At 38.9% G+C, this 14,059-nt stretch overlaps 1 long non-coding RNA gene across 1 annotated transcript; it reads right to left on the bottom strand.

The window, feature by feature from the left end:
• Positions 1-229: 229 nt before the first annotated feature.
• LOC309437533 lies at positions 230-13,724 on the bottom strand. Its single transcript, XR_014183572.1, has 3 exons — positions 13,703-13,724; positions 455-571; positions 230-360 (listed from the first exon to the last, which is right to left on the bottom strand). It is a non-coding gene; the product is annotated as an uncharacterized lncRNA (long non-coding RNA).
• Positions 13,725-14,059: the final 335 nt, after the last annotated feature.

The following is a 14,059-nucleotide window of genomic DNA, read 5'->3' as shown; positions in this document are numbered from 1 at the left end:
ATACCAAAAAAGCAAACAAAATTATTTGAAGAGGAAAACATCTTGCAGTGACACGTTTGAAGGAAAGACTTAAAGTTCACTTGTTAACATTATTAACTAGCTTTATTTATTATATTACAGAAAATACAGGCTCCTACAGGGATATCTAGCATAAAAAACAAGCTCAGGTAGGAAACCTGGCATATTCAACAAGTTATTAATAATTCAAGTTACCATGGGAATTCTCAATGGCATCTTTAGTTCTCAAGGTCTTCAAGTCTGGATACCTTTTTGAGTGTTGTAGCTCAGCATGTCTGTGGCTGCTTACTACTGCAGTTGAACACCAGATATTCTATATAGAGGTAACTGGGTAATAACGACCTATGATGCAGAGAGCAAATTAACTCATTTAGTAGTTCCTTAGTTCCTTCTACCTTTTTTTTTTTACCCCGTGGATACAGTAAATATATCTTACTTTCTCTTCTGAAGAAGTGATCTGACACCATTTCACTAATTTTGGAATACTCTGTGTTGAGATCTGCCAGAAATCAGATTGTCAGATCCTCAGGCTTATCATCAGAATGGGTATTCCCTGGAAAGGATAATAAAAGTGGTGTGTTTAAAGAAAAAGTTGTGGGAAAATAAAAAACCCTAAGCCTGATCCCATTGACATTAATATGTGATTTGTCATTGATTTGCAGAGGCAAGATCAAGAGCGAAGAGTTCATAGTACTATGGAAATAGTTCTAATTTTCTAATTTTGGGGTTCTTAATTCCACTCACAATTTCTTCAGGAGCAACTGCTTGGCTCTGTGCATGGTGTAACAATGACGGTCAGACCTTCCGCTTTTCCAGAAATAACCGTGTCATAAGCTGCTGCTTCCTTGTTTTATGTATTTACAGAGATCAACAAGCCTATATAAAGCCTCTCCATAATTTGTTCGTATACAGTTGTTTTCCTTTTGATTTATTTTTAGATCAACTGCACTTAATACTTCCTCAACCTACTGAACTTTGCTCTGGAACAGATGATCAAGAGAAATGCAAATACTGTACTGTTTAAGGGATGACAGCCAACATTTTCCACCGTACTTGTTGAAAGGGTAGGGTACTATTACGTACAAAGAGTTCAGCATGACTCCAAAGTGGAGCAGCACTCACGCCTACGAACTCCACATCTGGCCTTTCAGTTACCGCCAAAGCAAGGCAGGTGTAAATTTATCAATATGCAAGAAGCAGAAGCTAACTCATGACCTTTCAGTTTTCTAACAAATAGTGTCACTTTGAAGAAAATAGCTTTAAGTCTCTTTGCAATTCATTTTATCAAAGGGAGAATTGTAAAGAATAAGATGACTCATCAAGGAAAAGCTGTGTCTGTCTGGCTCCTTTCCTTCTTTGGTACAAGGTACAAAAAAAAAAAAACCCACCTGTAAACATTTGGAGAGTGTATTTTTCCTACGGCTAGGTTGTTGTGTGCCTTCAAGCATATTTCCTTAGAATATCAGGAATGTCAAGACTACCCTTTCTGAATTTTCCACTTTAGAGGATATAAACAGACCTAACTTCTGGTTACTGGCTCTAGTACAGGAAAACTCTCTATCAGATTCTGCCATTCCCTACAGAGAAAGATGTGGGGCTAAGTATAGCCATGCCTTCAAAGTTTTTCATGGTCTAAAAAACCTTTACTGCTAAAGCAGCAGAATGGACAAAAGTCACAAAAGACTTGGGAGACATCAGGATTTCTTTTTACATGGCTAAAGTACAAGCTAAATCAATCCCAATTACAGCACTGGGCACTGTTGCATGAATAGATTTCCCCTCACAGGGTGTAAAGTACACCAAGAAAAATCCACAGTGGTTTTGAAAAACAATTTTCAGCTACCTTATAGGCTACGAAAACTCTTCTGTTCTGATTCTGTTTCGATCTCAGGCAGCTAATGCATGTCTTGCTGTGCACAGCACTTATGTATGGACAGAACCTGTTGGCATGGCCCCATTGCTCTTTATGTGCAAATTTTGTTTTAAAATGCTGATTAGCCACATCACTAACAATCAGAATATTGAGGAGAAAAGCACTTCAAACATTGCAATGATTACACCTGAGTTGAGAATTCACTGTGCATTAGCTTATACACAGACACACACATACCTCGCTATGTCTTAGTGAGGAAAAACTGCAGCAATTTCATCAGATACCAGACAATATCCCACCAGGTGAGTAAAAACCTTACAATGTTGAAAGAACATTGCAATGTTAACTTTTGTGCTAAGTGGAAATTGTTCAGATATTGTATTTAACAACTGCTTAATTTGTTTTTCAACATAGTCTTAAATTACTAAACCATCTTGAGCAGTCATTTTGAAAATGTCTTCACAAACTAAATACAGTTATAGAAGGACACCCCCTGGATAGGAGACCCCTAAAGAACAAAGATATTACTTCAAATTATGTTAGTGGTTCAAATGAATGCATCTTGTCCCTATGACTCAGTACTGGGCTAAATCCCCTCATCTTGGTTGAGAAGCACCACGTTACTTGGGAGGTGGCACATCTGCCAGCATTTTCAAGAGGAAAAAGAGTGACAGAGGCCACGATAAATATCACTTCAGGCAAGCATTCTGCCAAATTCCATTTCCCTCTGAAGATTCAACTAAAGGTGCTGTTCTTCACTTGCAGATATAGTGTTTCTAAATGCTGACTACACGTAGAAATATCTCGTGGCAGCTGAATACCATCCCTTCTATGTAACTACCTGGGCAGATTCAGAATACCTGTGTAGTCAACAAAGAAAGCCAAAGTGTACACATCAGCGCAAAACAGAATAAAGTTATGTCTGCTTTGCAGGAACAAGACATTGTTGTAGAACCGACTATATTACTGGCAGAACTAGAGATACGTGCAGGTGGCATATTTTGCAGCCAGTAATCCAAAGGAAACAACAAAGATGATGGAGTGAGGCATCTGAGGAAAGGCTGAGGGGAGACTGAGGGGTGACCTCATTAATGTTTACAGATATGTAAAGGGTGAGTGTCACGAGGACGGAGCCAGGCTCTTCTCGGTGACAACCAATGATAGGATGAGGGGTAATGGGTTCAAACTGGAACACAGAAGGTTCCACTTAAATTTGAGAAGAAACTTCTCAGTAAGGGTGACAGAGCACTGGAACAGGCTGCCCAGGGAGGTTGTGGAGTCTCCTTCTCTGGAGACATTCAAAACCCACCTGGACGCCTTCCTGTGTAACCTCATCTGGGTGTTCCTGCTCCGGCAGGGGGATTGGACTGGATGATCTTTCGAGGTTCCTTCCAATCCCTAACATTCTGTGATTCTGTGAGACTACTGAAAAAGAATCAGGCACTAAAGAATAACAGGGAGAATGAAGCCAGACAAAATGGACTTTGAGATGGAGACTGGCACACAACGTGAAGTGAGATGGAAAATGATTGACAGGACGACAGGCCAGATAGGCACACAAACAGTACAAGAAAAGGCACGGAAGCCTGGGAAGGGTGGAACCATATGGCTATATCATGTGTGACTGAAGTCAGCGAAAGCTGACTCAAACTGGCAAAAAAATGAAGGACAGACATAAAGGTAAAATAATGGTGATGCACAGGGTGTGTGTTGGTGCTGATTTCACAGGACTCTGAAGCCAAGTACTTTAAGCTTCTAGCTTGAATTTGATGGAAGATGAAAAGCTGGTACAGGCAACCTTATTTCAGCTGTTAAAACTCGTGATTAGGTGAAATTCACTCCATCATAACCGAAGCGCATGCCTACTGCGAATGCCTCAAGCCACCACAAACTGTCTTTTGCGATCCTGCTGAGCTCCATCATACATATAGTCTGGACATTACAAGAAACAATTTTAAGAGGATCTTGTCCTGAAAAACTCCAGCAACTAGCTCAGTAACAAGCATCTTGAAGTTTCAGCAGAAAAAATGCCCCTTTCCCAGTTGTCTGTCCTGGCTGCCCCTTCAGGAGCTTTGCAAATAAATGGAGCAGCTTTGCCACACTTACTCCCAAGGAATAGCTCCCATCACACAGCAACCCGCAGGAAACCCAGTGACACGGCTTGCCGGAGTTAGGATTACAGAATCAATCCTACGAAAACTCACAGATAAACTATTCCTATCTAGTAATCTAAAATTATTCATTGGCCCCCAGATGCAGTTTTTATGTTGCCTCCTGACCCCTGCTACCTTTCAGCCTAATGAATCTGAATTAATCCACCCCTCTGAACTGTTGATCACTACTAAGTCTTCCCCACCTCTGTTGTCACAGCACCATGTGCTTTAAGAAAACTGAAGAATGTGGCCTTTGTGGCAGCACTGAGCGAACACCACTTTTAAGGAGAATGTCCTTAATCTCCTTAACAAGAGATAAAGCCATCTGGATCCTAAGATAGTCAGTTTAAAAAACAAAACAACACAAAACCAAAACAACACAAAAAACCCAACCCACTAAACTATTTTAAAGCCAATTTACTAAGAAAAACAGAAAGGAAAACAAGTTTGCTGCCAACAAACGTTGTAGCCCTTGTCATCTATTACCACAGGAAAGAAGCACTCAGTGACTAACTCCAATACCATTGCCAATTATTATTACAACATACAGTATAATCATATTATGTTTACAATATAATGCATGTGAGTATTTGATAGAGCCTGGCAGGACTTCAGTCACTGCCTCTTTTATGCTTTAAAAATCAATTTTTCAGACTGAGTTTGCTGTGTAACATGTTCCCTAATTACATACTTTACTGTATAGAGAACAAGAAAGGATATTGAAAGTGATTTCAGGCAAACCTCTTAACATTTAGTGAGATAAACCATTTTTATTCACACACATTACACCACTACCAGCCGACATAATGTCTCTATTCTATAAACATGCCCCACCTTGTTCCCATTGACATGAGTGGCAAGTATTCCAGAAGTTTCAACTAAAGCAAAATCAAGACCAAAATATTCAGGATTTAGTTTTAAAGGGGTTCTTGCTTCACCATCTATTCTACAATTGCAAATAACTATAAAGGTAATCATTTAAACATCTGCTTAATTTGTGAATGACATCAAATAACAAGCTTACCAAATGACTCAATTTATATTTGCCAAATCACATGCACAGCACAAGCAGGAGGCTGCCTTGGAAAATATGAACTAAAGACATTTGCTCAGACTCAGCTACCTAGTTACTAAGAGACCCCAATGTCAGCCCATAGTCAGTAGCTCCAGCAAATTTCTGTGTGGGCTGCCTACTTTGCTGATAAACCAGGACACAGGTGCAGAGGTACTTAAAACAGCAGTGTGCCTGCTAGCTTAAGTGCACCATGCCTAAGCCACAGCACACAAAGATGAGTCTGATGATTCTCAGGCAAGCCTGGGTTCAGACGTAACATGGTTCACACAGCTCTTCACCTGAGTTAACGAACTTCACTAGAGTCAAGATATCATTATAAACTATTATAATGCAACAGCCTGGGTGCCTCTAGACTGCTCCACTCAGCAGCCTGTTTCAGAGACTTCTTAGCTCAGGACCAGCAAAGATAAATGAAATCAATTCAGATTGAAAAGTTTAGATTTAAAAGCAGTAGTATTATCCACAGCTTTCTTTACTCCAGACTATCCCCCAGTCCCTCACCATCACAGCTTAAATACGTTTCTATGATAAAATGTTAATGTAATAGCTGAACTACCAAAAAAAAAAAAAGTGACATTGATGAATGGGTATAATGGGTAAAAAACTGGTTTGATAGCTGGTTTCAGAAGGTAGTAGTTAATGGGTTGTCCTGAGCCTGGAGGCTTGTAACGAGTCCTGCACAGGTCTGTACTGGGACCTGTGCTGTTTTACATCTATCAGTGACCTGGAACAGGCAATGAAGCGTGTTCTCACCGAGCTTCCAGGTGACACCAAACTGGGCAGACCAGTGAAACATGCTCAGGAGCAGGGCCACCAGTCAAAGGGACCTAGATATGCTAGAGCCTTGGGCTGATATGAAATTATGAAATTCAACAAGGTCAAATTAAAGTCTTGTACTTGGGAAGGAAAAACCCCATGCAGCAGCAGAGGCTGGAGACCAACTGGCTTGGCAGCTGGGGGCGTCAGCAGCAATAACATGAGCCAGCAGCGTGCTCTGGCAGCAAAGAGGGGCAACAACATCCTGCGCTGTACCACCAGACACATAGCCAGGAGATAACAAGAAGCGATTATCCCCCTTCACTCAGCACACTTTTAACTGAGAATACTGTACTGAGAATCCTGCACCCAGTTTTGGGCCTCCCAGTATGAGAAAGATGATGATAAACCTAAGTGAGCTCACAGAAGGTTCACCAAGCTGGTCAGAGGGCTAGAGCAGAGGCTGGGTGAGGAGATGCTGAGAGAAGTGGGCTTGTTCAGCCTGGAGAAGAGGTGGCTTTGGGAGGACCTAGTGCCAGCTTTTCAATACCTGTGAGGAGGTTACCAAGAAGATGGAGCCAGGATCTTCTCAGCACTTCATGGCAGAAGGATGAGACACAAAAGCATCAATTGAAACAAGAAGGGCTCCAATTTGACATAAGGATAAACTTTTTCACCGGCCAAGCACTGGAGCAGGTTGTCCAAAGAGGCTGTGTAGTCTCCATCCTTGGCAGTATTCAAGACCCGAATGAATAAAGTACTGAGCATGTGCATATGGATGTCACAACTTGAACTCCAGTTACTGACAAACACGGGCTTGTTCTGCTATTGAAAGGTGCTCAAAAACACATCACCACTGGCAGCTCCACAGCACAGCCCTGGTTACATGGGGGGCAAAGTCACAGCAAATAACAATTGCAGGGATGGCTTCTTAAATGTGATGCTCGCCTTGGAAATTCTAGTGCTGGCACACTGGTCTCTGGAGCTGGTTTGCAAATATCTGAAGAATGCCTGGAACCTCTTAGAGACTTCTGTGATCTCTGTTGGGGGATCATTTTCACACTTCAGTATGATTTATACAATCTAAGATCCATGTATAAACTTAACAGGAAAATTTGGAATATATGTCCTTGTATTTCTATAGCACTGGCTAAAGAGAAAACAACTGAAAACATCAGGCTGGAGAGAAACTGTTAGGGTAATTCCTCAAGTACCTGTCTTGGGACATAATATTTTCCCTTGTGACCTTGCATAGAAATTAGATCTGTGATAAGCTGTTAGTACACAGAAAGACTGTTTTCCATACCAAAGGAGCATGGCTAACTCTGCAATAACAGAAACAGAATTAAATTCGATAAAACAAAGTGCATAGTCATACACATAGGAGTAAGAATTGCAGTGACAAGTTGGAAATAACAGATGAGGAAAAAGAAAAGGGTGTATTAGTTCATCAGAGGATGACTATGAGCAGTCATTGTGACGTGGCACTGATAACAATAAGATATTCTGGGTGAGATGTTGCCAGGAAAGACAGAGAGGTATTAATGTCAGGATACAAAGAGCTAATTGGAGTGAAACATTACATGTAAGGTCTTGTCACTTATATTCAAGAAAAATGAGATCAAAATAGACCAGTTACAGAAAAGTCTGACTTAAACTCCATGTCACACAGTAATAAAAATGAGACAAATGCTAAAGATGTAGATAAAATGTTTGTTATAAAAGTCTAATCAAACTATTAACGAGCTGACAAAATTGACTACTTTGAATGTTTCATTTACATCATCCTGTAATCGTAAATAATTATGATTTTAAATGACCAGCATTGTGTACTACTTTGTTTCTCCAGACATCAGCTTTAGCATATTTTTCTTGTGGATATCTCTTCTATTCCAGGACTATGGATGGCAACAACTCTAAACATTTCAACATGGATCCTCACAAATAGAGAAAAACTTCTGTTATTCTCTAAGAGTTACAGGAAATTTTAGCAGAATTATCAGTTACCAAGGAGAAACAAAAATTACAGAGTTTGATTTCATCATGAAAAAAAGTCTGTGCAATTATGATTTCATATGGCGGGAATCAGGAATCTTATTGTCATTCTTCAGGCAAGATCACTGAAAAAAATATTTCCCCCACTAACATCACAGACTTTGTTTTCAAGACTGACATTAAATGTACAGTATTCTTAAGTCAGGCATAATGTTAAGCATTACATGGCATTTTGCCCACTCAGTTAATCCTCCTGGCTCTCCTGGTAGGTAGTTTAGAGACCTAAGGCCACAAAAGTAATCAACTGGGATAAGAACACAGCAGTGTCCTTCTCCCAAAGCGTGTGTTGACCATTAGACCATATTCTTCTTCTAGGAAGGGAACCTGGCAAATTCCAAGCTTTATGGGAAAGAAGTTCTATTTAAACATTTACAACTTCAAAGCACTTACTGGAATGAAAAAAAAATGAAATGGAAATAGAAAATATGAGAAATCCAAGCTGATCCAAGAAACACGATAGCAATTGATCACAGTGCAGCCTGGAAGGACATCGCAATCCATACAGAGGGGAAGAAATTAAATAAAAGAGATATTACCTCACTGATTGAAGCAAAGATCCTCAAATTGCAGGTAGGGGTGATTAATTTGTTCTCACTCCTACTGTATAATGAAAACTAGAAAGCTAAACATTAAGAAATGTCATCTAATGACAATATACATCTTTCTTACAACTGTGTAGAAGTGGCAAAATATTAGTTTGAAATTGCTATTAGAACTGCTATTCAGTGCTTTAGAAGTGGCTTACTCACCAAATAGACTGCTTACTCACTGCAAGGGAGGGTTTCATGCACCTGTGCTCCTGGAAAATGATGTCAGCATCAAAATTCTCCCGGCTTTGAATGTGTTTTCTAGATCTGGTATTGATGTTTTGACATTTGATAACAAATTGACATTTTTGGTGGCAACTTAAATTTTTCCAGGTATTAAGAATATAATGCTAACATTTACAAAGTTTATGTTACCGATCTAGATAGAAAGTACCACACAGGCAAGTATCCTAAGTGTTAACCACATACTGTTTTCATTTGGGAAATAAATTGTCATGATTTTTAAAAATATTTTGTACCTAAGAAGTAACTGGAGCCAGGCCAGTATGGTCCTATATATACCCAGAGGGCAGCAATACTACTTTGCTATGAAAATCAGAATCTTTCATTAGAGAATTTGAACGGTTGTGGGTTTTGGTTTTTGTTTGGTTGGTTGTTTTTTGTTGTTGTTGCTGGGGTTTGTTTGTTTGTTTGTTTGGGTTTTTTTTCTTGTTTTGTTTTTTTTGGGTTTTTTTAGGATAAAAGTAGGGAGTTCCCACTTTGCAGCTTGAAAACTCGTCTCATTATCAAGAGCTCCAAAGTCAAGCTCCATCATTCACATTTTACAGTATCTTATTCCTTGTGTAGCTATAGTAACTCACTGCCAACACTTTTACACCACAATATTACTTAGAAGCAAGAATGCAAAATCTCGCTCAAAGGTTTTAGCGAGAAGTTAAAAAAAAAATCTTGCCTTTGTGTTTCCTCATTCTGCCCTCTAATTCTCAGATTGTTCAGTGTCTCATAGGATTACCTCTGAGGGAAATACTTGAACATGTACCCTCCTCTCTGTCCTATACTTGTAATTAATATAGCTGGTATAATTAAAAAAAAAAAAAAAGAGCCTCATCTAGATTACATCAGAAAATTATCTGGCCCTCTGTTAGTACAAGAAGAGAAGAAGAATGATGGTCCAGTTTCTTTCCCTCTTTTCTCAGATGGGTCAATATGACATACGTGAGGACTTGACGCCCACCTTTCATATAGGCAAGTGAGGAGAAAACACTCCTAGGATTAAAATCACAGACATTACTGAACATCTGATCCTTAAATCCTAAGGTCAGATCAAACTCTCTTTTGCCTTTCAGATACTATTAACTGAGAATATGAGACTTTTTCCTTTCCCACCCCTTATGTCTCATTGAGTTTTAATTCTAATTTATTCTTAATATAAGGATTCTGTTAGCTCAGTTTTCTTGAGTTTCAACTTTTTTTTTAAAGTTTTCTTAGCATTTTACTTCAGAATGTAAACTCTTATTTCTTTCCAAGGTTTAGATGACATTATAAAATGAATACTGTTTCTGTGAAGCTGACACAGTAAAAATGAGCAGGCTGGTTTAGATTGCAGGCCTTGTCATTTCTCATAAGCGTGCTATCATTAGCTACCTTTAGGAGAATGAATTATATTGATTGGTTCGAATAAAACTTGTGACCTGGTGGCAGTATTACATCTTTGTTACAAAGCATCATCTCCTCATTAATCTTTCATTAGACAGCGTGATTCGAGAAGCCAGCAGCAGTCACACCACGCTTACTCTCTCGAGTGATGCCACCACAGAGGGCTCCCTTATTGGATCACAGCAATTACTGGCCTTACAACGCAGATTCTGGAAGCCTTATCAAATTTCCTCCTAGATGTGGCAAGCTTACAAATAATCATGTGCTGGTTTTTGGGTGAGGACATCACGGAATTACACCAAAATGCAGTAAGTTCAAGTCATTTGCAATTAAACATGTGACTCTCGATTCTGAGATGATACATCTTCATTTACAGCATAGGAAGTATTTTACAGAAAGCCAAAATTCATAAAATTAAGGTGTCCTTAAAAGTTCCAGTCAAATAACAGAAAACTGCCAAATCAGATTTCTTAATGGAGAAATGAAGCAGAATCTCTGGTACTTGGATTGCTGGCATCTCAGTGCTGTGATTTAAAGGAACTGGGCAGGAACTGCAAGCAAACAGCAGACAGTATGAAAAAGAAGCATCTGTTCCCCAATACCTAAGCACTGCTGGAATAGAGCCCAGGAGAGGGACACGGGTTCTTATTTCAACTCAATAGGACATCGTAACAAGGCCTGGGGGAGGAAGTTGGGAATAGTGAAACTCTAAGAACACTTGGTTATTTGCATGCAAACATAAAAAAGGTTATAACTTTAGTGGCTTTGACTGAGGAAGAGCCTTAGTATACTGCAACCAGCCTATACTTCCAGGGATCCTCAGGCTTACTAGTATAAGGGTTGCATCACTAAGCTATTTTCTGCAGCCATATAAAGGTTGCATTAAAATCTGAACACAAGACATCCCATTAACGTCTGCAACCATTAAAATAAAAAGGCCTAGCAAAGGCCAAATTACACTCCATTAGATAATAACTTAAAAATGCACACTGCAGAAACGGTCTTACTTATGCAGCTTAAAAATTATTCTGGCTAAAGTACCAAATTTTGATCAGGGATATGGAAAAGTGACACGCACAGTGCACATCAACATAACACAACTGCCCCACTATTGCCTGAGGCAAGGTGGTGAACATCTTCCAATCCCACTGATGTTACACCTCCTAGAAACACCATCCATGGCAAACCCAACAGAGCTGCCCGCTATCCAATATGCCTGTGAAAGGACAAGCAGCCTACCTAGAGTATAAAAAATTAAGCCTGACTTCCTTTCCTATGTGAAAAAAGATGCACGACAAGACACTGCCAGGACAGGTAGATTTAGATAAAATACAGGACACGTAGATGTAGCTAATGCTGTAAGTTGTGGGTTCATCTCACTATAGGCAGTACAAAATGCCAGTGTGACACTTATTACTCAAAATTCAGTGATTCAGAGTTTGGAATTTGGTCTTACAAATATAATTTGAGCTTTAGGAAACTGAAGTGCCTCCTTTTTTATTATGCTGTTGGCTTGGGAAACTTCAAACATTGTTCTCTCAAGTCCATCCACCAAAGCACACATATTTGGAGAAGCAAAGTGACATTAGCATAAATCATATGATCTACTTCATCATATTTTGCAGGATAAAAATCAGTCCCTAATCTCTTATGCCCCAGTTGTGATAACAGCAAAGAGACAGACAAGGTGAATCTGTGAGGCAGATTCACTGTCCAAATCTGGACCTGGTATTTGTCAGAAAAATCAGCCTTCATGTTCCACACTAACCTCAAAATACTTCATTATGACACTGTTCTTCAGTGAGGAACATGGACTTCAGTGAGATTTAAACTGTAACATGCTGTCTTAGTTCGCACACTACTGTTCTCTGGAGCTCCCAGACAAGTTCTGGGTAAGATATCAGTATTCTGAAAAAAGATGCAAGTTGCTCATGAAAAACTTTTCAAATGTGAACATGCTTTCTGATGGAGAAACTGAGACTGATGAGGAAGAAAATATATAAGCACTGTCAAGATAAAATGAAATAGAACAAGGTATGATTATATATCCCCAGTTGCATTAACATGCATTCGTTTTTAAAAAAGACTAAAATTTAAATATTTCTAATAGAAAATCATGCATCTATCATAGCCGTCCAGTGCTTTTACATTACAGAATTAAACATTTTAGCAACAGTAGGTGAATGCAACAAGTGAACTCCAAATTCCAACGAAACAGCTGTCAAGCTAATAACAACTTAGGCAAGATTGTAAGCCAACATATAGACTTTCTAGATGACAGCCTACATCTCCACAAAATGCAGTAATAACAATGTTAATAAGCCTAACAATCTAATTAATATTCAAACACACATACATGAAAAATTTTAACCAGTGGAGCTATCTTAGAAGTTACCCAGAGATTACTTCAGCCATAACTGAAAGGTGGGCTCTATGGGGCAAAAGGTAACAGCTGTGTTAACAGAATTGGTTTAGTCAGGGAATATATTCCAACTGAAATTGCAGAAATTATTTAGGAAGTTATATAAATATAGTTTAAGGATACAGAGGTTAACAACCTTTACAAGAATCTTTACCACAAATGGCCTCTTTCCAAAAGACACCTCTGTAGCACAGCATTCCACTACATCTTCCTCAAAGCATGAATCCCAAATACTGAATTTTTAATACCAATTCCTAGAACACAGATACAGTCAGTGGATGCTTCTAATCCAGGTTTTTATTGAAGCTAATGGACCCTGACTCACAAAATGCGATAAAAATCAAAGCACAGTGATAAAAACTGGGTGAGCCATAGCAGTGCATATGAGCCATATGCACCATGCACCTATTTTAAGCATGAGGCTGATAGACTGTTATTTGTTATTTTTAATCCCTGGAAACATACACATTAAGGAGTAATTGTGCTGTTAATTTACTCTAAGTTTTCCAACAGTACCCTGTGTATTATTACCACACTGTGAAATGTTGATAGAGGATGGAATTACATAATGCTCTGCCTTTAAAACTCCATATAATTATAAGCCACCCCTAAGAAGTCGTAGATGTGTGAAAGACAAACTAGTTACATCTAGAAGGACCAAGAAAGGTCAATTTAATTTTCCAGTTTACCAAGCCTCAGAATTGCTTGCTTTAGTTGCTGGAGATTGATAATAAACTGTAGGTGTCATCACAATCATGGTCATACAAGCCTATTATAATGAAGCCAGAAGCAGTCTACATTTTTCAACAATGCTATTAATTTCACCCAACAAGTCAGAAGCAGATCATTTCCAATAGTGAACAATAACGTGACATATGAAACATGTCTTATATAACTGACTTACTAGTAAACCAGTTCACATAAAGCCTTTGTGTTAGAGAGAAGAAAAAGAAAAAGGCAGACCTTTGCTTCACAAGGTATAGAGTTCCACAATTTTTTATTAAACTGCAAGCAGCTATATGTATTTCTAAGTGCCTTCCCAATCCAAACTGAGCTTATCTGATGGCAATAGTTCTTTCCACAGTACAGTGGCAAAACGATACCCTGCATATGGAGCAACGTCTAAATGGATTCCAAGGGTCTTACCGCAAGATGTTACAAGACTTCATGTGTGGAGTATTTTTCAGTATGGGACATGTAAAGTGGTGAATGTTGATCTTCAGATCTCAAAGCTTCCTGCACAACGAGGCCTTGAAAACAAAGAGATAATAGCTGCATCTAGTAAATGAAATAACTGTATATTTCCGTGCTTCCCTCAGGATCTTGCTTGCTGGGCTGGAAAACAGACATAAAAATGGAGCAACTCACCTGCTTCTCAACTATATGATAAGAATTCTTTTAATTCTAGGAAAATATTTTGCATTTGAAGAATTGTATTTTCTGACAACAACAAAAAAATCCTACCAGAATCTTGATGTCACCTATCCTAATTCCATCCACTTC

The sequence above is a fragment of the Streptopelia decaocto genome (assembly GCF_964273445.1).
Source record: "Streptopelia decaocto genome assembly, chromosome: 3".
Taxonomy (NCBI): domain Eukaryota; kingdom Metazoa; phylum Chordata; class Aves; order Columbiformes; family Columbidae; genus Streptopelia; species Streptopelia decaocto.
Note: the sequence above shows the minus strand (reverse complement) of the source record. Positions and strands in the feature narration are given on the sequence as shown.